Source organism: Canis lupus, chromosome 9 (assembly GCF_011100685.1).
Source record: "Canis lupus familiaris isolate Mischka breed German Shepherd chromosome 9, alternate assembly UU_Cfam_GSD_1.0, whole genome shotgun sequence".
Classification (NCBI taxonomy): domain Eukaryota; kingdom Metazoa; phylum Chordata; class Mammalia; order Carnivora; family Canidae; genus Canis; species Canis lupus.
In genome coordinates, this window is record NC_049230.1 from 25669904 (window position 1) to 25691697 (window position 21794).

General features: G+C 38.3%; 1 protein-coding gene across 5 annotated transcripts in view; it reads right to left on the reverse strand.

Annotated features, from left to right (window-relative positions):
* The window catches only part of SPOP (speckle type BTB/POZ protein), a 67452-nt gene that overhangs the window by 32964 nt on the left and 12694 nt on the right, over nucleotides 1-21794 (reverse strand). The window contains exons 2-3 of one of the 5 annotated variants that reach the window (XM_038547622.1): nucleotides 15402-15448; nucleotides 440-491 (exon numbers count right to left, since the gene is read on the reverse strand). The exons of 1 other annotated variant lie outside the window; for it this stretch is intronic. The gene's annotated coding sequence lies outside the window, so the exon portion shown is untranslated. Of the gene's footprint in view, nucleotides 1-439; nucleotides 492-13659; nucleotides 14036-15401; nucleotides 15449-21794 lie in introns of those variants that run through there. 3 more of the 5 variants (XM_038547621.1, XM_038547624.1, XM_038547623.1) reach the window with 3 other exon arrangements.

Genomic DNA, 21794 nt, shown 5'->3' on the forward strand with positions numbered 1-21794 from the left:
TGAAGATCTTTTCTAGGGAGAAAAATCATCATACTCTAAGGTCTCTATATTACTGATTACAAATGTAAATCCAAACTTTTCTCCCTTCCACCATTAGTGTAAAGCCTTCTATTACAAGCTGTAGTCACCAGAGAAGATCTGAACAAATAGCTATGTTTACATCAAGAAAGAATATTTCGAATAAGACTTCTTTTGAAGTCACTTATGAAAAATGTTTAACACCATTTGTAATGCTCATTATTCAAAAGAAACAAAAACTTTACATGTTTACTTTATATGACTTCCAACTTTACATACCATTTGCATTGAAATGAAACAGTAGATTGTACTCCAGATGTGCATTTTTTTAAAGTCATGGTAAATATCTTCGTATATTTCATTTGCTTTTTTTCCTCATAATCTTAAACTATGTTTAAAATAAAACTATGTAAAAACTCACCAAGTTAAGTCAGTAGGAAGAACTCTAATTTGTCTTGTCTAACAGGAAATCTCTGTTGGAAATAGAGATGATGAATCAGACTTAACTAGACTCTGAATCTCATACAAGTCTTTACTTATTTTGGCTATTCTGAGAGGGAAAATTTTACAAAAGCAGGTAATACATTTGCTAGGATTTACTAGTCAAAATTACCATTCTTCTGTTTTATCAATAGTTCTGAATATTCTATTTTCTAGTCATCTCTCAAAAAGATTATATACTTAGATATATGAAAGTCTGAAAAATCCAAGCTAATTCTTCTAATCAACTGGCCTATGAGTGCAGCAAAAACGAAGTAAGTGGTTTGCTTCATGTCAACACGTACAAGCATGGGGGTGTTAGCATCACATGTGTCGGCTACCTCACAAACTGTTGAAAGAATGATTTTCTCTTTATGTAAAATGCCCTTTATAAAAAGTGCTCTGTGGGTCAATTACCCTAAGAAAGATACATTTAAACAAAGCCACTTATCCTACAGTTTTAACAACTGCTACCACAGTGAGGTTCCTGGTGAAGACTGGGGAGATGTCTTGGCTAAAACACCACCACCACCCTAATTATCTCCCAAAGTCTACAAAGTAACTCAAAACAGAAACAGAGATAAGAGTGGTTGCCAGGCTTCTAGAAGCCTAACATAGGCAGAAAATTCTAGCACTCTCTTCCCTTTTGTGGAAAAATGAAGTACTGCATACACACTTGAGTGATTCCTTAAAAATAGAATCTTTTCTTGAAAATGTAAACACTAACTTTAACTGGTACATATACAAATAAGCTTCTCTTATTTTCATAAATCAGTCAATACTAACATCATCATTAATAATGGAAGGAGCCCTTACTAAAAACTGTCCTCAACTACTGATGCTAAAACAGGTCAACCTTGATCAGAAGATTTAAGAGTATCAAGAGTCAGGCTGAATTCATTTAACAAATATTTACTCAACACCAACTGTGCAAGGCATTCTTTCAGACACAGTGGTAAAAACAATAACAACAACAAAAAACCAGACAAGGTTCCTGACCCTCTGAGAGTAGACAAATACCTCTTAAAACTCTGTTAAATACTGCTAGGCGGAAGATGCCAACCAACTCTTAAGAAATAAAAATGCTCTGAATGTTGGTGATTCTTAAAACAGAAACCAATACTTTTAGTTCCTTACTCTAATTTTTTTAAGCTTAAGGCTTTGGTCTCTCAATTAATTTGCTACAATGAACACTTTCAGTCCCAATGGATTGGCAAAATTTAAGGAGTCTGACAATACTGATGAGGACTGGGAGGAACAGAGGGACACGTCTCACACTGTAGGTAGGAACGCAAATTAATAATACAACCACTTTTGAAAAAGTTTATTATCTAATAAACTAAAAATCCAGCAATTCCACTCCCAAATATGGCCCAGAGAAATTCCATCAGGACATCCATCAGCACACATAAACAAGGTTCATAGCAGCATTGTTCTAACAGCCTAAAGCATCAACAGTAGAATGTATACATAAATTATGGTACATCCATGTACTAGGAAGCTTATATGGTAATGAAATTGAACTATGTTCTATTGAACTATTGTTCTATATAACAACATGGATGAAAGTTACAAACATATTGTTAGGTTCTGAAAGAAGGCACAGAACAACACAGATGTATTATTCTATTTATATAAAGTTCAAAAACAGACAAAAGTAAATTATAATGGTTTCCAAGAAATCCTAGGTGGTAAAATCATAGAGAAAATGATTATCAAAAATGTCAGCCTCTGCACAAGAGTATGGGTTATGATTTAGAAGGAATGCACAATACAGCAAACTTCTGGGTGCTGGCAATTTTCTAGGTCTAAGTGGTGGTTATATAGGTACTTGCTTTTTATTTTTTTATTTTTTTTATTTTTTATTTTTATAAGGTACTTGCTTTTTATAATTCATCTTTATACAGTCATGTTTAATGCATTTTTCTGTTTTATATTTCATAATAAAAATGTTCAAGACATATTAGAGTAGCTACATATGTATATGCATACATACACACATATATGTATATATCCTCCTGTATCAGTGAATACAATATCTTACACGGAATACACCCCTGATTTTTTTCCAAGACAATTCATAATAAGAAGTCAGTAATAAAGAAGGGTTATCTAGGAATGAATACTTATAGACTGTCTTTCCTATCGTACTTTCTTTCAATTTAAATGAAACACCTAAGACCTATATTTTCAGGGAAATTTATAGTATGGACACAAAAGTTTAAATCTACATATGGTTACCAGGAGCCATTAGTTAAAACCCACATTAGTATAAGAAATAATCCAAAGCTTCTGAAAGCAAAGCCAAGATACAGTATTTTTTGTTATTACCTTTATAGTTTAATCGTGGCCTCTGATGGAACCTCCAATGACTTCCCATCTCACTTGGAATAAAAGCCAAAATCCTTGTAAGGGTTGAAAAAGGCCTGGCCTGTCAATCAGACCTCATTACCTCTCTGGCCTCACCTCCAATTATGTTTTCCTAAGCTCACTATGTTCCAGTCAAACTGCCTTCTTTGCTGTTGTTCCTGAGACAGAACAGGCCCATTCCTGCCTCAGGGCTTTGTACTTTTTCTCCACCTGAGTAACTCTTCCCCTAGATATTCTCCTGGCACACTCCCTCACCATTGTTGGGTTTTTCTGTAATAGTCACTATCTCTGTGAGGCCTTCCTTGACACCCTTAAAAATACCATCCCTACCCCCAAGGCTACCATCCTGTTCTCCTTCACTACTTCATTTTTTTCGTCTAGCACATAAAATCATCTATCCTACTGTATCTGGAATGTACAAAAGAAAAATTCCTGTTTGTTTGCACCCAAACTGTGTCTAGCACAAGGGAAGCCAGAAATAAACACTTATTTAATAAATGGCTGAATTAATCTTTTTCTTTTGGATTTCCATTCATGAAAGACTAGACAATACCTCCATATATTAAAGAAAAATGTTTCCCCTCTATGTCAATTTTTTTTAGAAGATTTTATTTATTTATTCATGAGAGACACATAGAGAGAGGCAGAGACATAGGCAGAGGGAGAAGCAAGCTCCCAGGGCCTCAGGATCATGACCTGAGCTGAAGCTGATGCTCAACCACTGAGTCACCCAGGTGCTCCTCTATGTCAAATTTATTAAAGTTTGTTTCACAAACAAGTTGCAGGTTTCTTAGTATTAATAACAGGTAAGGTAAGACTTACAAAAAGTTGATACAAACTAAGTTGCATTTTCCCCTAACAAATGTGCAGTACCTCTTCTAGTAATAACAATGCTGGGAAACCTCAGAAAGACAAGAGCTCCCTTATACTGTGCTGGTGAGCTGTATACCGGTGGACCTGCTACAGGAACTTCTTGACAAGCAGCAGCACAAAGACAGACTGCCTCCTTTACTCTTTTTAAGTTGTTTTGTTTTAAATGAGCATGTTTTAATAGAAGGGGAAAAAGATGTTTTTAAAAAATTATGTAAACAAAATATAATTTTGAGAAGAAAGTTCTTTATATTTCTTACTCCTACAGAAACAGAAGGCTTCTGTTATATATCCTGATGAAATATCCCAAGAAGGTGACTACAATCTATTGTAGTTTAAAAAAGTTAATTTTAATTTTTTAAAAATTATTTTTGAGTTAGGTATCAAAGATTGTTATTGCAGTTTCCAGTGAAAGGGAAAACAAAACTCCGTACTATTAGTGAATCATATAAGAACATAATCTTATTCTAAAGAAAGATTAAAAATAGGATTATTTCTCCCCAGCATATATAAATTGTGGGATTGACGTGAAAAGGAGCAGGTAAAGAACTCCCTTCAAGGGCAGCCCGGGTGGCTCAGCAGTTTAGCGCCTCCTTCAGCTCAGGGCATGACCCTGGAGACCCGGGATTGAGTCCCATGTCCCGCTCCCTGCATGGAGCCTGCTTCTCCCTCTGCCGGTGTCTCTGCCTCTCTCTCTCTCTCTCTCTGTGTCTCTCATGAATAAATAAATAAAATCTTTAAAAAAAAAAACTTAGTAATTACATTGCCTGCAGGAAATAATTCACTAAACAAAACTGCCTATTGAGTGACACAACAGATATGTCTAAGCATATAGACAGAGCTTATACTTTTGATGGAATACTTTGTTCAAGTTAAAACTGGAGTTAAGTCTAGATCCAAAAGTTACTTTCCAACCACAATACTTGTGACCTGAACCATATCCTAAGATATGAATAAATTTGCAAGAAAATATACAGGCATCTGCTATTTCATAGTTATACTTATTACCAAGGCTTCTACATTAAGGTTTTATCAATTGTCTAAAAAATACTTCATAAAGAAATTCTTATCAAATCTTTAAGATAGTACACATATTCATGAGGTTAAAATGTCATGAATATATATTCATACATGAGGTGGTGGCCCAAATTAGTTAAGAAAGGAAGTCCTACTCAAACACTCCCAGCAGGGAGAGTGTATTATTAGAGAAGAGTAACAGTTTTCATGTGTAACACTTCAGCATTCCAAAAACGCTCAAAGCTCTGAATAGCATCCACATTTAAAGGGGAAAAGACAAGGAGCATAAAAACTAAAAATATACTCAACCTTGCAATAATAAATATAGTGGATTAAAGAGTCCAAAGAAATTATAAATGAAAGTCACTGAAACATATGGTCCCTGAACAAAATTTATCAATAATAATTCTAATATAAGGTGAAGGCTTATATTTTTTAATGCTTACTTTGGCTAAGAATGCTCTAAGAAATTCTTTCATAAATATCAGCTCTGTCTAGATCACGCTGAATTTCTAAATTTATTAGTAACACAAGAATTGCCTGAACTGGCCTGGAGATCAGTGAATAGGCCTACACTTAGTGGGTAGGAAGTATTCTAGGAGTTAAAAGGAATAAAGAAGAAGGGAGAAAACAGAAGAGGTGAGGAGTTATTGATGTTTATGAAAAACAGCTACTGGATATGAGACAATAAAAACAAAATACTGAAATGCAAAAGTTGCCAAAGTTATCAGATTCCAAAGAGAATCCATAGGAAAAGAAAATTTCAGAACCTCTCACCCTAATAAAATTGGTATTCTGAGTTATGAAAGGGTATCCTCATCCCTCCTTCTCCCCCAAATGATGATGTGAATATCAAAGTGGTGGGACAAGTGGAGAATTTCAGTAAGATACTTAGGAAAAAATCAAGCCACGGAAGCAGCAAAAACTATAACAACAAGGATGACAAAACCAACAACTAACAACAAGGAAAGCACAGGGATACACATGTGGCTGCTGTTCACTGGAGTTCTGTCTGTAAATAAAAACAACTTAAAGATCCATCAAAGGGTTTGGAAAACTAAAATATTCATAGTGAAATAAAAATTAAATAGCTAAAACGAGGGACTGAGATTTATATGCATTCAGATAGACCCTGAAAAACAGTAAGAAACAAACAAAAATCACCAAATGACTGTCACAGAATTTACATATTCTCTCTCTCTCTCTCTCTCACACACACACACACACACACACACACACACTGCACTGCAAATGCACACTAAATTCAAAATAATAGGGCAGCCCGGGTGGCTCAGTGGTTTAGCGCCGCCTTCAGCCCAGGGTGTGATCCTGGAGACCTGGGATCGAGTCCCATGGGCTCCCTCCAGGGAGCCTGCTTCTCCCTCTGCCTGTGTCTCTACCTCTCTCTGTGTCTTTCATGAATAAATAAAATTTTTTAAATCTATAAAAATAAATAAAGAAATAAATTCATGATAATAGGCTGTCTCTAGGGAGTGAGGGTGGGGAAAAAGAACAGAAAAAGTAAATAGGGGACTTCAGCTAGAGAAGTTTGTCAAAATCTCTCCACTTTTTGTTTGCCTTTTAAAAAAAAAAGTTTCAAAAACCATGAATTCAGAAGGAAAAGTAAATTAGAAAAGATTTTTTAAAAACATCAGAGAAGGGATCCCTGGGTGGCGCAGCGGTTTGGCGCCCGCCTTTGGCCCAGGGCGCGATCCTGGAGACCCGGGATCGAATCCCACGTCGGGCTCCCGGTGCATGGAGCCTGCTTCTCCCTCTGCCTGTGTCTCTGCCTCTCTCTCTCTCTGTGACTATCATAAATAAATAAAAATTTAAAAAAAAAAAAAAAAAAAAAAAAAAACATCAGAGAAATCTCTTAGACAATAATGTAGTCTAAAAAAAAAAAAAAAAAAAAAAAGGCCAGTGAATTCAGTCCAGATATTCTCAACAATGAAAAAACTAGCTCTTGTTGGTAAAAATACTTTTTCCAGTTGACCAGAATTACATAGCACTGGGCTTACTTAAGCAGAGGGAGGAAGAGGCTGACTTCATATATCTCAGCAAGAAAGCACATTTTGTTTTATTTTTATTTATTTTGGAGAGAGAAAAAGCATATGTGAGAGCGAGCATGAGGCCAGGGGGAGTTGGGGGAGAAGAGACAGAGAAGCTTAAGTGTTGGGCATGGAGCCCCACATGGGGCTCAGTCTCATGACCCTGAGGATCATGACCTGGGCTGAAATCAACAGACACCTAAACAACTGAGCCACCCAGGCACCCCAATAAAGCACATTTTACACACAACTAATACAGCAATCCAGCCTATCTTCAGAGATTGCATATCCTTATAAATCAGCCACGTTTCCACAAAGGACCTTCTCTTTCCTCTCCACCATCTTATGATCTAACCTCCTGAAGCTCTGTCTTCCAGTCTTCCCTAATTTTATTCATTCCCCTCAAAGGATTAATCCCTCCTTTTGTAATCACCTCAAATTTTTGTGCCTGAACTCAAAGACATATTTTTTTTTAAAGGAAACTTGAGACTTTTTGAAATGATTGAAGCTTTTTCTCCGCTTTTAATTACATTTTTCCTCCCTCTTCCTTTGCTTTTTGCCATCCCCAATCCTTTTTTTTCCCCTTCCATTCTCTTGCTGACCAACAGCTGCTTTCATATACTAGTAAGCCTCTGGCATATTTATACTTTTCACTTCTTAAGGAAAAGATACTCCCAAATAAACCAAACGAAATCCCATGCCAGAGCCTTAAGGTCAGCTAAAGGGGAGAAAACTTAAAGTAAAAAATACTAACCATATTTTGCTGCCTTTCATTTTGGCATGAAGGCCAGGAATACAGCAATACAGCTTCAACTACCAAATAAGACAGCAAAACCAAAATTTCTTTTATGTTTTATTATCTTTATAGTATTGAAATGTATCTGGGGCCGACTGTTTCATAAGGCATTTTGGTTAAGAATTGTAAGACCACTGAGAATAAATAGGTCCATACAGTTAGGTATGACAACCTAGTGGAAACCACAGCCTCAAGATTCACAACAGAGGGTGACCCACGGCACTACTTCCCCATCCTCTTGGTCTTTGTTAAAAGGCCTTCTGAGGTCATCCTGTGTTAAATGTGCCTATATAACCATTTCCTCACAAACATCAGTCACTGCTTCAGTCTCTAAAGTATTTAAGATCTTATTTGGGACTTTTAACAGCTCCATGAGGCATGTGGGGCAAATATTTTACAAATAAGGAAACAGAAGCTCAAAGGTCATGGTCACATGGCTATGAAGAGATCTGAGTTCAGAACTCAACTCTTGGAGTTCTCCTAATCCAAAACTTTATCATTCCTATGACTAAGTGATTCTTCCGTCAGGTATGGGTCTTTTAGTCAACATGTAGGAAATGGAAAAATATCTGATAGAAGATACATTTTTATACCCTAGTTTTCAATTCCCACTTCATTTTCAAGTGGCAACACTGTTGAAAAGTATGCTCTTTTTTTAACGAATTCTGAGCACCATTATTAAGGGAGACCAGGGCTAATCATTGATAGGCTCATGCCTGCTTTCAAGGTTGGACCCTGGGAACAAATCATATGTCCTAATACTTTAAGAATGACTTTCTATACTTTAGCATCTAACTGTCATTAATTTTTTTAAATAAAATGTCTAGTGTTCTAACATACCAGAGTAATTTTCTAGCCTGAGTTTCCAAAAAACCAGCATCTCTCCCCGAGAGCTCTCTCCATTGCCATAAGCTAACAGAATTAAAAAGCACAATTTCTACCATTCCTTAATATTTATTTGAGATGTCTACCATGACTAAAATACTAAACAGCACCCTGTTCTACCTAATTGCTCAAGCCAAAAACCCTCTTTTCCTAGGGTTCCCATTTATCAGCAAGTCCTGTCAGCATGCTTGCTTCCTAACACATTCCACATTTATCCATTTCTATGTATTTTTTAAAGATTTTATATATTTATTCATGACAGACACAGAGAGAGAGAGAGAGAGGCAGAGACACAGGCAGAGGGAGAAGCAGGTTCCATGCAGGGAGCCCAACGTGGGACTTGATCCCGGGTCCCCAGGATCCTGCCCTGGGTGAAGGTGGCGCTAAACCACTGAGCCACCTGGGCTCCACGTAGTTTTCTCTTGCCTGAAATGGTGTTAACTGGTTTCTAATTGGTCTCCATTATTAGAAAGGATACTAGAAACAGAGCAGCAAACACATCTACCATTGACATCCTCCAGTCTAGCAATCCAGTCTTACCTCATGTGGTTGTTCGAATTCAGTCAACTGTCAGACTATCCACTTCCATTGCTCAGTCTACATTAACAACAACAAAGCTAATAACATGGCTATACAGATTGGATTCCTCCCTAAGGGTGTGGGATTACATAAAATTGCCACTCTATTTGTTCTTGGCCCTCTAATGAGCCTCTTTTCCCTTTTAATTCAACCAAACCTTTACTGATTAAAACTGCACAGGGGATCCCTGGGTGGCGCAGCGGTTTGGCGCCTGCCTTTGGCCCAGGGCGCGATCCTGGAGACCCGGGATCGAATCCCACGTCGGGCTCCCTGCATGGAGCCTGCTTCTCCCTCTGCCTGTGTCTCTGCCTCTCTCTCTCTCTCTCTCTCTCTCTCTCTGTGACTATCATAAATAAATAAATAAATAAATAAATAAATAAATAAATAAAAAATAAATAAATAAAACTGCACAGACATGATTTGACTCTGATCCTCAAGATATTTTCTTTTTTTTTAAGGTTTTAGTTGAGAAAGAGAGAGAGCACACACAAGCACAAGCAGGAAGGAGGAGCAGAGGGAGAGGGAGAAGGAGAAGCAGACTGGAGCCTGACATGGGGCTCGATCTCAGCACCCTGAGATCAGGATCTGAGCCAAAGGCAGACACTTAACTTACTGAGTCACCCAGGAATCCCCTAACAACTAATCTTAACATTAGTAAATATGTTTCTATTGCTGGAGCCCTAGAGTCAATCAACTATAAAAAATATTCATTGAATATTTCCAGTCCCATGTTGAACTACTAGCCTTAACATTACCAATTTCTTTGTTTTTTTTTTTTTTTTTAAAGATTTATTATAGAAAGAGAGAGAGTGCAAGTGCAAGTGGGGAATGGTGCAGAAGGAGAAGCAGAAGAAAGAGGGAATCTCCAGGAGATTCTCTGCTGAGTGCAGAACAACCCCCCCCCCATCCCGCCCCAGGGCTTGAGATCATGACCCTGAGATATGACCTGAGCTGAAAGCTAGAATCAAGAGTCAGATGCTTAACCAACTGAGCCATCCAGGCACCTCTGCTTAGTTTGAATAAAGTAGAAAATCTTTCTGGCCTTGAAAAGCCAGGAAAAAGACTCAGAGGTTTTGTTTTGTTTTGTTTTGTTTTTAAGATTTATTTATTCATGAGAAACACAGAGAGAGGCAGAGACACAGGCAGAGGGAGAAGCAGGCTCCACGCAGGAAGCCCAACGTGGGACTCGATCCCAGGTCTCCAGGATCACGCCCTGGGCTGAAGGCAGGCGCCAAACCTTTGAGCTACTCAGGGATCCCAAGACTCAGAGTTAAAAGAAGAACTGCTCAGACTTTCAGGAACTGAGAGCTTCTCCTTAATATATAAGTTTTCTTCCTTTAAACAATTCTCCTACTATCTTTTACAGTACACTTTGCCTTTAAATAGCAAGCCCTTTTGAATCACAAAAATAATTTCTTCATCTATTCACCCCTGGATACCAGAGAGAATGAAAATTCAGTAAAACCAATTTAAAAAATCTAGAAGAAGGATGCCTGGGTGCTCAGCAGTTGAGCATCTGCCTTCTGCCCAGGGCGTGATCCTGAGGTCCTGGGATCGAGTCCTACATCGGGTTCCCTGCACAGAACCTGCTTCTCTCTCTGCCTATGCCTCTGCCTCTCTGTGTCTCTCATGAATAAATAAATAAAATCTTTAAAAAATAAATAAAAATGAAAACTCTAGAAGAGTCAGTGAGGTATTCAAATTAAACAGGGAAGCTCTGGACAAATTAACATTCAAAGCTTACAGAACTCATATATAATTTCACTTTTAAGGGACTGGGCCTCTAAAGTTACAAAATGTGGGTAAAAGTTACCACTATCACTTTATCTTTACTGCCAGAGCTAGTTACCTTAAGAACTATCTTACTAAAGGTCAACATTTTATTGGGTCTTCCAAAATCAATTCTTCACAATGAGAAATAGACATCAGTTAGATAAATAGAATAAGAATAGAACAAGTCAATATATTCATAAGCTTCTGCTGTCCTTGGGACCCAAATTCTAGTGCAGGCTTTCTAGATGCTTTCCTAAATCTGAGTTTTCTCAGCCTTAAATTGAGGATGACTGTCCAAGGTCTCTCTCAGAGCACAAGTCTATGCCCCTCTAGAAATAAAGTTAAAATTATATCTGCCTTGGGACACCAGCATAGTCAGTTGAGTGTCTGACTCTTGATTTTGGCTCAGGTCATGATCTCATGAGTCAAGGGACAGATACCTGTGTCAGGCTCTGCCCTCAGCAGGGGGTTCCTTGAGGATTCTTTCTCTGCCCCTCCCTCCACTTGCACTCTCTCTCAAATAAATCTTTAAAAAATCTGCCAATCTTCATATATGGTTTCTGAAAACTAAAATCAATACAAATACGGTACAAATAATTCAAAAGCTATAGAAAGCTATGAATGAAAAGTAAAAGCTTCCTTCCAGACACCCAAATCCCTCTTTCTAAAGCCTAAAGACAACCACTGTTTTGTAGCTTCAGAAACAAATCCAAAAAACGTACAAAATCAAAAGGGGGCATGTACCAACAAACACACACACGCGAGCGTGCACACACATATTCATGTTTCCTAGAGGCACACATAGACCTATTCTTTCTAAAGGTTGCAAACAATTCCAGTGTACCCTGATATGTGGTTTCCAAGTGTATGCTACAGCAAACAACCTAGCAAACAAGTGTATCTGAACATATATGCAAGCAAGCCCAAGAGCCTGTACACTGTTTATTTTGGTAGATAATGCCAAATTGCCCTACAAATGTTGTACACACTCCCCCAATGATTGCCAGATTCCTTGCATCTTTGAGCATCTATCCACTGGACAGATACTCATCATGGCCAAAGACAGAAAAACAAACAAAAAGAACCAGTGAGACTTAAACAAAAAAAAAAAAAAAAAAAAAAAGAGGTCAGAAATATCTTTTATGAATTAAGTAAACAACTTCAAAGAAAAATATAGCAAACATGATATGTGGTACTTTTTTGTTTGTAAGATTTAAGTGCTGGGACACCTGGGTGACTCAGTGGTTGAGCACCTGCCCCTGGCTCAGGGCGTGATCCGCAGTCTCAGGATCGAGTCCCGCATCGGGCTCCCTGCCTGGAGCCTACTTCTCCCTCTGCTTATGCCTCTGCCTTTCTTTCTCTGTGTCTTTCATGAATAAATAAATAAAATATTTTTTTCTTCTATTTATTTTTTATTGGAGTTCAATTTGCCAACATTTAGCATAGCACCCAGTGCTCATCCCAAGTGCCCCCCTCAGTGCCCATCATCCAGTCACCCCAACCCCCTGCCCAATAAATAAAATCTTAAAAAAAAAAAAAGATTTAAGTGTTGCTGTTTCCTTGAGGTGTAAGAAGATATTGATAGAAAAGTAAATTTCAGGTGGGAAGCAAAAGGAGCATAGGTGAGCAACTTGTATGTACTGCAGAGTCTATGAATCCCAAGAACATGTAGCTTTTAGATCGGGTTGTGGATTTAATGACATGTACAGCTCAATTCCTTCACATATAATCTGGCTATTTTCACCTAGAGAGGTTTATCAACACAGTGAGGTCAATTTAGTTCCTTATCTTTGTCACTGGCAAAGGATCCCTATGAATTTAACTATTTATTCTCAAATTAAATGGGATAGTATATGATTCCAAAGGTGATAAAACTGCTAATAAAGCATATAGGAAGCAACTCTTGATGTATTTTTAAAGTATTCATCCACTTTGAAAATTACCATTTTAGTTTAGTAGGAAGTATTTACAAAGGACCACCTAAATATCAAGTGACTTTTATAGTGTGTGTATATGCACATGTATGGGGGGAGCACATGTATTTCTAAAAACATAATAAATATATACAAAAGTTCTCATTTTACTTTCCTATAATTATCAGTATTACATCTTCAATTGTAGTATACGGTCACATTCTACATTCTAGAGAAAAAAACAAAAAATACTTTTGTGTTACACTGAAATATGAAAAAAAAAACCTTTTTATTTTAGAGTCAGGAAAATGCAGTATATCTAATGCAGTATACTTTGTTTTTGGCAGGAGCTCCTCCTAATTTTATAAGAACACTGGGAAAATACAATTTAGGAACACCTACTATGAGATTATTCCCAACACATTCTCTCCTCTCCTCACTCAAGTAAACCAACCATACCCAACACTAAATCTCTTAAGAAATTGCCAGTTTTTTATATTATCAGAGGATCACTAAAAAACAAAACACAAAAGAAAACCTCACAATCTTAAGCACCAATCTGAAGCACTCAGAATCAAGGCCTACATACAAAACTAACCAAGCACAGCACATCCTACACTGAGAGCCAGAAGCATTTCTTTCAAAGTGAGAGTTTAAAAAAAGAGAGTGGTTTTCTCAGCCCTTGCTCTGAATACGCCACAAATGATCAATGGGGCCCAACTACAGACACTGGACTTAGAGCAGATAGTTCAGTATCCAATGAGGCATCAACTGGGAAAGGGAGGAGGAGTTGAACTAAATGGGATGCAGAGTCAAACACAAGGGTTACCTGGCAAGGGTCCTGCCCATGACACTAAAAAAAATCATGCGAGAGGTCCGCAAATTCTACTACTAATAAAGAAGCCCTTACCTGTAAGGCCTATGATTGGTCAGCCCTTTAAGATTGCAGCTGAAGAAAAATTAAAATCTTCTAGGTGCTGGCAAATTCTACCTAATGGAGTTCAATGTCCCATCTACCAGACTGAAGTTCATAGCTTAGTAGATAAAAATTTTAGGTTAAGAGTTTTCAAATAAAAATTATAAACCAAACAAAAACAAATATTCTAATTACATAATTGAAGAGGCAGACCTCAGACTGAGACGAAATAATTACGTCCTTCACTGCAATCTACTGTTTCCAAGATACACAAGAATCTGTTTCTTGGATTTGAGATTGGTATTAAGTGGCAATGAATCAAGGACAGAAAAACAAATGACTACTTGAAACTAATCCAAAAATCAAATCCAAAGACATTCAATTTAATACTGAGCTTGCACATACTGTCAAAAACAAACTAAAGCAGCATTTGGTTGAGTTGCTATGTTGAATGGCAGACTACTATGACCTAAGAGAAAGCAATGGCTTATGATTGGCTACAGACAGTCTGGGAATACAAGTACGTATTTATTGGTTACTGCCCATCCTTGCCACAAAAGTTTATCCAATCAGATCATGTAATACAAATAACTTCCAAAGTAAGTAGTTTGGTTTTTTTTCCCCACTGTAATCAGCTTTTAACGCACATGCACTCTAAACAAGGCACAATAGTCGAGGCAGCCTAGTGGAGAAAGGGAGGGTCTTATTTTTCTACTGTTGCATAATAAATGGTCAAAATCTGATGTCCAATGACCTTGAGACTTCCACTTAGAATTAACCCAATCACTGCAATAAATATCTCATGTCTATGAACTCTGACTTTTCATAACTGATGTTAATTTAGCTAATTCAGAATATCTTTAGAGTTGACAATAAAAATGATACTGTTATCCTAATTCTTTATTCTGGAATGAAATTATGATCTCTATTCCAATCCTTACAATACTTGAAGGAGATGGGAACTTATTCAAAAAGAAAAAATTATGGGCAGCCCCAGTGGCTCAGCGGTTTAGTGCCGCCTTCGGCCCAGGGTGTGATCCTGGAGACCCGGGATAGAGTCCCACGTCGGGTTCCCTGCATGGAGACTGCTTCTCCCTCTGCCTATGTCCCTGCCTCTCTGCCTCTCTCTCTCTCTCTCTGTCATGAATAAATAAAATCTTAAAAAAAAAAAAAAAAAGAAAAAAATTGTTTACTTTAAAAAGCACTATAGACATTTACAGTGAAATCATTCACAGTTTATAGGCGGGGGTGGGGGCGGTGGGTAGTTCGGAGACTGGAGTCAGAACTGTGCTCACTATCCAGTATGTAGATTCTTCAGCTCTTTTCTTGCCTCTCTGCTTTCCAGAAGTGATAATCAAGTAAGAGAAGAATGGATACATTTAAATCCATCCATTTTAGTATTTGTGAGCTTGGTTAAGGAACTGGAGACAAAGTTTAGAGAAATTCGTTAAGATGAGGTTTTGGCATTATAAAAAGCTCTAACCAGATCCTTTTAAAAGGATCCAAACACCCCTCCCCCCCCCCCCAAAAAAAGGATCCAAACTCTGGATGCACCTTTCCTTCTCTCTTTTTTTTTTTTTTTTACAGTTTTTATATGCAGTAAAATTGAACTTTTTGTGTACACTCTGTGAATTTTGACAAAAATCACATGTAAGCACCACTGCAATCAAAATACAACACAGTTTTTGTATAAATTTTAAGATAACCACCATAGGTAAAAGAATTAAGACACTTACTTCAAAAAACAAGATTTCTACCAAGTCAAAAGCAGACAACACAGGACCTAAAAATTTAAACAAGGATTTACTGAAAACAGGAATATTGCCCCCCTCCACTTTTGCTCCTGCCTTCTAGCTAATCTACATCCCTACAAGTGCCCCCATTTCATGACTTCCCATGGCTTTAGTCACCATGTACATGCCTATCTCTTCTCCACTGCAAACCAGCTTCCTGCTGGTCAACATCACATGGCTATCTCATAGGCATCTTAAACTCAGCAGGTCCAAAATGAAAGCCCATCCTCCCCTCAAAGCCTGATCGTCTTGAATGATCCTACCATCCACCCAGTGCTCAAACCAGACGTAGTGGAGTTAGCCTTAACTCCCCAGTCTCTCTCACTACCTGTACGTCCACTTCCCACCCCCCAATTTAGTCAATCACCACGTCTTGTCAATTTTATCTCAGAAATTTTTTTCAAACCCATTTGTTTCTCTTAATCCCCACAACCAACAGCTTAATTAGTTCAGGACATTATTATACTGCAGCATTATCATAATTAATGCAACACTTTCTTGTTTCATTCCTGCAGAATAAGCTAGTGTTTGGCACAACATCTTTGCATAAAGTGTTTCCTCTACCCAAAAGGCCTTTCCTCCACCTCTGTAAACATCTACTCCAATCTCTCCAAGTAGAATTTAAATGCTTTTCCTCTTTGCTTTCAACGTGCAAATCTCTTGCTGCTCTGATTACCTGTCTTTGTCACTAGACTCAGTCCCAGGAGGGCAGCACTCAACTGTGGTACTGACCTCGGTAAGCCTGGTGTCTAGGCAATATCCAGCAAACAGTAGGTGCTTAATAAATGCTTTAAAAAGGAATGAGTGACTATATCAAGATCCAGATAAAACCGCCTCGAGGATTTTTACTTCCCTTTGCTAAGATTCTAGGCTTACCAAGTGACCTTTTGCTTAATACCACACAGTAGTTACTAGTTACATGATCTCAGGCAAGTTAATAAAAAAAAAACCTCTGTGGCTCAGACTCCTCACCAGTTAAATACTGGTAAGAATACTTCCTTTGTAAGGTTATTATGAAGATCAAATGACTTATATACACGTAAAATGCTTGAAGCAGTGCCTGCGACACAGTAAGTCCTCAGTAAACATTAGCTATTAGTTTTTGCTAATAATACCTTGACACTACAGGAAGTAGACACTACAGGACTAAACAGACAGTTTTCTAGGTCATGGAAAAGACCACCCTTCAATGAAAATTAATAAAATGGCATTCTTGGGTGCCTGGGTGGATTATTAAGTATCCCAACTCTTGATTTCAGCTCAGGTCATGATCTCAGGGTTGGGAGATCAAGCTCCACCCTGGGGATGGAGCCTGCTTAAGATTCTCTCTCTCCCAAATGAGTGGGAAAGATCAGGGAGGGTGCCAGAACATGAGAGACCCCTAACTCTGGGAAACGAACAAGGGGTGATGGAAAGGGAGGTGGGCAGGGGGTTGGGTGACTGGGTGATGGGGCACTGAGGGGGGCACCTGATGGGATGAGCACTGGGTGTTATGCTGTATGTTGGCAAATTGAACTCCAATAAAAAGAAATTAAAAAAAAAAAAAAGATTCTCTCTCTCCCTCTGCCTCCCCTCCCCAAAATGAATGAATGAATGAATCAAATGGCATGCTGGTTTATTTGTCAACCCCTTGTGAGTTTGTTTAGCCACTTTTCCCTGAGACCAGTCAACTCTGGTGACACTAAAGAAACAGTTTACTTGTAAAACTTCAGAATGTATCCTGAATCTTGAAGACCCCATCACATTAAACGAATCCTGAGAGGGCTTATCAGAAGAGCTAGTTGGTCACTTTACAACATCTTACCTTGGTTCTCTCTGAAATACAACATTTTAGTCAAACACAGTACAGTTTAGTGAAAAGAATGGGATGCTAGGTGGAAGGCATCTAATAGCTGGGAACCTGATTGTGCATTTTAAGTTTTATTTTATTTTTTTTTCAAGATTTTATTTATTTATTCATGACAGTACACAGAGAGAAAAAGAGAGGCAGAGACACAGGCAGAGGGAGAAGCAGGCTCCATGCAGGGAGCCTGATGTGGGACTCGATCCCGGGACTCCAGGATCACGCCCTGGGCGGAAGGCAGGCGGTAAACCACTGAGCCACCCAGGGATCCCTTAAGTTTTATTTTAATTCCAGTTAGCATACAGTGTTATATTAATTTCAGGTGTACAATATAGTGATTCAACACTTCTATACAATACCCTGTGATGACTGTACAGTTTAAATAGGAAGTCTCTGAGTTTAAAAAAGTACTAGTCAGTTCTCAATTATCCATACAAAAAGAGGTAAAAAGTGCTGTTATGCAATTCAAAACAAAGAGTAAAAAATAAATCCTTACCATTTTACTACTAATAAAATGTATTTACATAGCATGGCCATACATTAAAGTCATCATGGGAGTGATTTCAAAATAAAAGGAGGCCAGCATAAAATAAATTCCTATGGATAATAACAGGAAGATCATTTAAAACTATTATTATATAATAATCCCTCTCAACCTCCCAGCATCCTCTTGAGGCTCAATCTTGGCCACAAAATTCTTTTGAACAAAAATCTCTAAATGTCACTCAGAAATAAAAGGTGAGAACAACTGAATTTCCAAAGGTGAATCATTCTAGACCTGAGGAGCCAGGAGACAATCATCCAGCTGAAGATTTTTGCTCTCAAAGATGTGGGGGTACATTATTATGCCTAAGGAGCTAGGAGTGGGTATCAGCCTAACTGCAGACCAATTTATGTCATAAAATCAAGGTATTCTTTTTTTTTTTTAAACATTTATTTATTCATGAGAGACACAGAGAGAGAGAGAGGCAGAGACACAGGCAGAGGGAGAAGCAGGCTCCATGCAGGGAGCCCAACATGGGACTCGATCCCCGGACTCCAGGATCCCACCCTGGGCTGAATGCAGCGCCGAGCCATCCGAGCTGCCCAAATCAAGGTATTCTTGAATGGTTACATAGCAATCTCAGCACCAGAAAGTACTTCAGCAACCACCTTGTCTGAACTCTTTGGTTTTATAGAAGAAATGGAGATCTACAAAGTTGCAACATATCTGTGAAACTACATAATATTTAAATACTGGGAAGTTCATGTATTTATTTATGATATAATTGACATGTAAGAGTGTATTAGCTTTAGGTGCACAACATAATGATTTAATATATGTGTAATACTACAAAATGATCAATGTTAATGTCCATCATCACATAGTTAGAAAATTTTTTCTTGTGATGAGAACTTTTAAGATCTATAGAAAGTTCATTATTTAAATAATACACTTATGTAAGTAAATTTCTTCTAAACCTCTTGTAAAAAAAAGAGAGAGTTTAATGCATTCAGTTTAAATTGGGCCACATCTATGTATCTGCTCTATCTTCTAGTTCCATGCTGAACAACTTCAGATGTGCTCAGAATAAAATCAGTCCTCTGGAATATAACTTAACTCCCACACAAGCCTCTCCACTACACCACCACATGAACCCTGCTCTCTAGTTGTTGGTTAGACTATAGCCTATGTGTCAGTTCATACACAATCATGTGGCTTCCTTAAATCTGGTCACACCATTCTGAAAGCCAGGAATATTCTCCTACCTCTTATTTGAATATTATCCTTCTGGATCCAGGTCAAGTTCCATATTGCCTTGAAGTCTTTCCTGATCACCCTAATTCCCTCTGAATTCCTATCATACTTACTGACACTTTCTTGGCAGTTAACAAAGATTACTTAGAACCCTTACCTGATAATTAACATAGTATGCAGAGTACTATAATTCTTCTGTGTATGTCTTTCCCTACTCCCAAATTCTCTTTAGGTAGGTCTGGTAAGACCTAAAACTGGGTATTTAAGAAACAAAACTTATCAGATGGAAAGAGGAAAATGGCTACCAAATTAATAGATTCTTTCCTTTATTAAAATGTTCTTTAATGCTGTTTAAATATCCAACTATAAAAGTATCAGAAGAATAATTAAGACAAAATGGAACACTGCATACCCCTTAACACACAATTCCACTTCCAGAATCCATCCTAACAAATTGATCTGATCATGTATAAATATTTATGTATAAGGATGCTCATCAGAGCATAATTTATAAGCAAAAATTAGAGAAAAAGGAAGTTCATTTGTAGGGAATTGACCAAATATGAGGCATTCATACAAAAAAAAAAACTCTGGGCAGCCCTGGTGGTGCAGCGGTTTGGCGCCTCCTGCAGCCTGGGGTGTGATCCTGGAGACCCGGGATCGAGTCCCACAGCGGGCTTCCTGCATGGAGTCTGCTTCTGTCTCTGCCTGTGTCTCTGCCTTTCTCTCTCTCTGAGTAAATAAATAAATCTTTAAAAAAAAAAAAAAAAACTCTATGTAGAATTCTATGTAGTTATTTTAAAAGATTATTTTTAGTGACATGCAATGTTTTTAAGTTTGGGGTTTTTTTTCTATTCCCTATTATTTTAAAATCAGAAAAAGTATCAGAAAAATATTTCTTATTATTTAAAATCAGCAAATCTTTTCATTCTGAATAAAAATACAGTATAGATTTTGCAATTACATACATCTCTTTCCAAAGGCTTGTGTGTATGGTGCATTACTCACATTTACTACTGTCACTACCACTTAAGGAGTGATGCACCAGCTCGTGAGAAGCAGTACAGTCCCTAACAATGCATCAAAATCAACATGTAACTCATTTCCCTGCTGTTTTATGTGTTTCTTCAAGCCAGAAGTTTCTGAAATAATTTACCAGCAGTTTTCACTGAAGGAAGTTTTTCACCTACACAGAGGACATTTCCGTAAGTGGTGACAGGAGGGCAATCAGTCAGGTTATCATCAAGTCAAGTTATATTTCAAAGGACAGGGCAGCCCGGGTGGCGCAGCGGTTTGGCGCCGCCTGCAGCCTGGGGTGTGATCCTGGAGACCCGGGATCGAGTCTCATGTTGAAAGGACAACCATCTCTCCATCACTACTCCACCATCAGATCACCAACGTGAAGGGAACTACCACTGACTGAGCCTTTCTGGTCAACAGATTGGAGTCCTGCAGTACATAAGACCAGCATGGTGCTCGGTGTCTTGGTGTCAACAGAATCCCAACGGTCTATGGCTCCCACCACCATTCTACTTCAGATGCTCACCCACACTCTCTACCCAAGCCAGGATCTCTTGGAATATTCTCTACTCCCCAGATACCAACTTCCGAAATTTTTTTCCTGAACACCTATTCCCTTTACCAAGTGGAAAAGAAGAATCAAGATGAAGAGGTACAAAAGCCCTGAAGGAGGACTTAGCTGGATATATTGGAAAAATAAAAAGAAAGCCAGGGCGACTTGATCACAACAAACAAAGGAAAACAGCGTACATGAGATAGGCAGGAACCACACCACAGAGGACCTAAGAAGTTATGATAGAGACTTTGGATGTTTATTTTCATAAAGTTTGCCGCTCCCACGGTGAATCAATTTTATATAAATGAGACCTAGATCTATCTTTCAAGCCTCATCTGCTCTTCGAAAACCCAGGGCAATAGATTCAACTGTGTGCCTGCTAGGCAGCCTCTCCTAAATGTCAATACATGCAAAGCCAAACTATCTTTTTTTCCAAAGCAGCTCCTCCTGACTATTTTATATCTGCTAACAGACCGATCATTCATCCAGGCTTGGTATCTCAAAGCTGTCTTGCATTCCTGGCCTACTATCCACCTCCACCCCTTCAAGGCTCCCCAGGGTCTCAAATCTCCAACTCACTTTCTTTTCTCCCAGTTCACACTAGCACCATTCCCTGTGCAAGTTGCTGGAACAGGCTAACCAGTTTCCACACCTCTAGTTCTTTCCATCAAATCTATCCTATGTGATGTCATTTAGATACTTCTAAGACCATCGTAAGCACATGATATACAAATTTATTACCTCAAGTTCTGACTTCACTTCAAGCCCCACTCATATATCTGCCTACCTAACATATTTATACTTAGCCATGTTCACATCTCAAATTTAACATGTCTAAAATTGAACTCCTGATTTCTAATCTTCCCTCCAAAACCCACACTTGCCCCTCCCATTCTTATCTCCCACTCCCATCTCAGTAAGCGGCACCTCTACACATCCAACTGCTTGAGCCAGAAAGCTGGGAGTCAGTCTTGACACTCTTCTTCCTCAACCCCCACAACCAATCTATAATTAAATGGATTCTTTCTTTAACATACTTTTCAAATCCATCTACTCTTCTCCATTGCCTCTGCCACTGAGTCCCACCTGCAAAGGTTCTTATTTAAGTGGTATGAGGTGCAGCCCAGGCACCCAGATATTTAAGAGCTCTTCAGGTAACTCTAAGAGGCAGTTATGGGA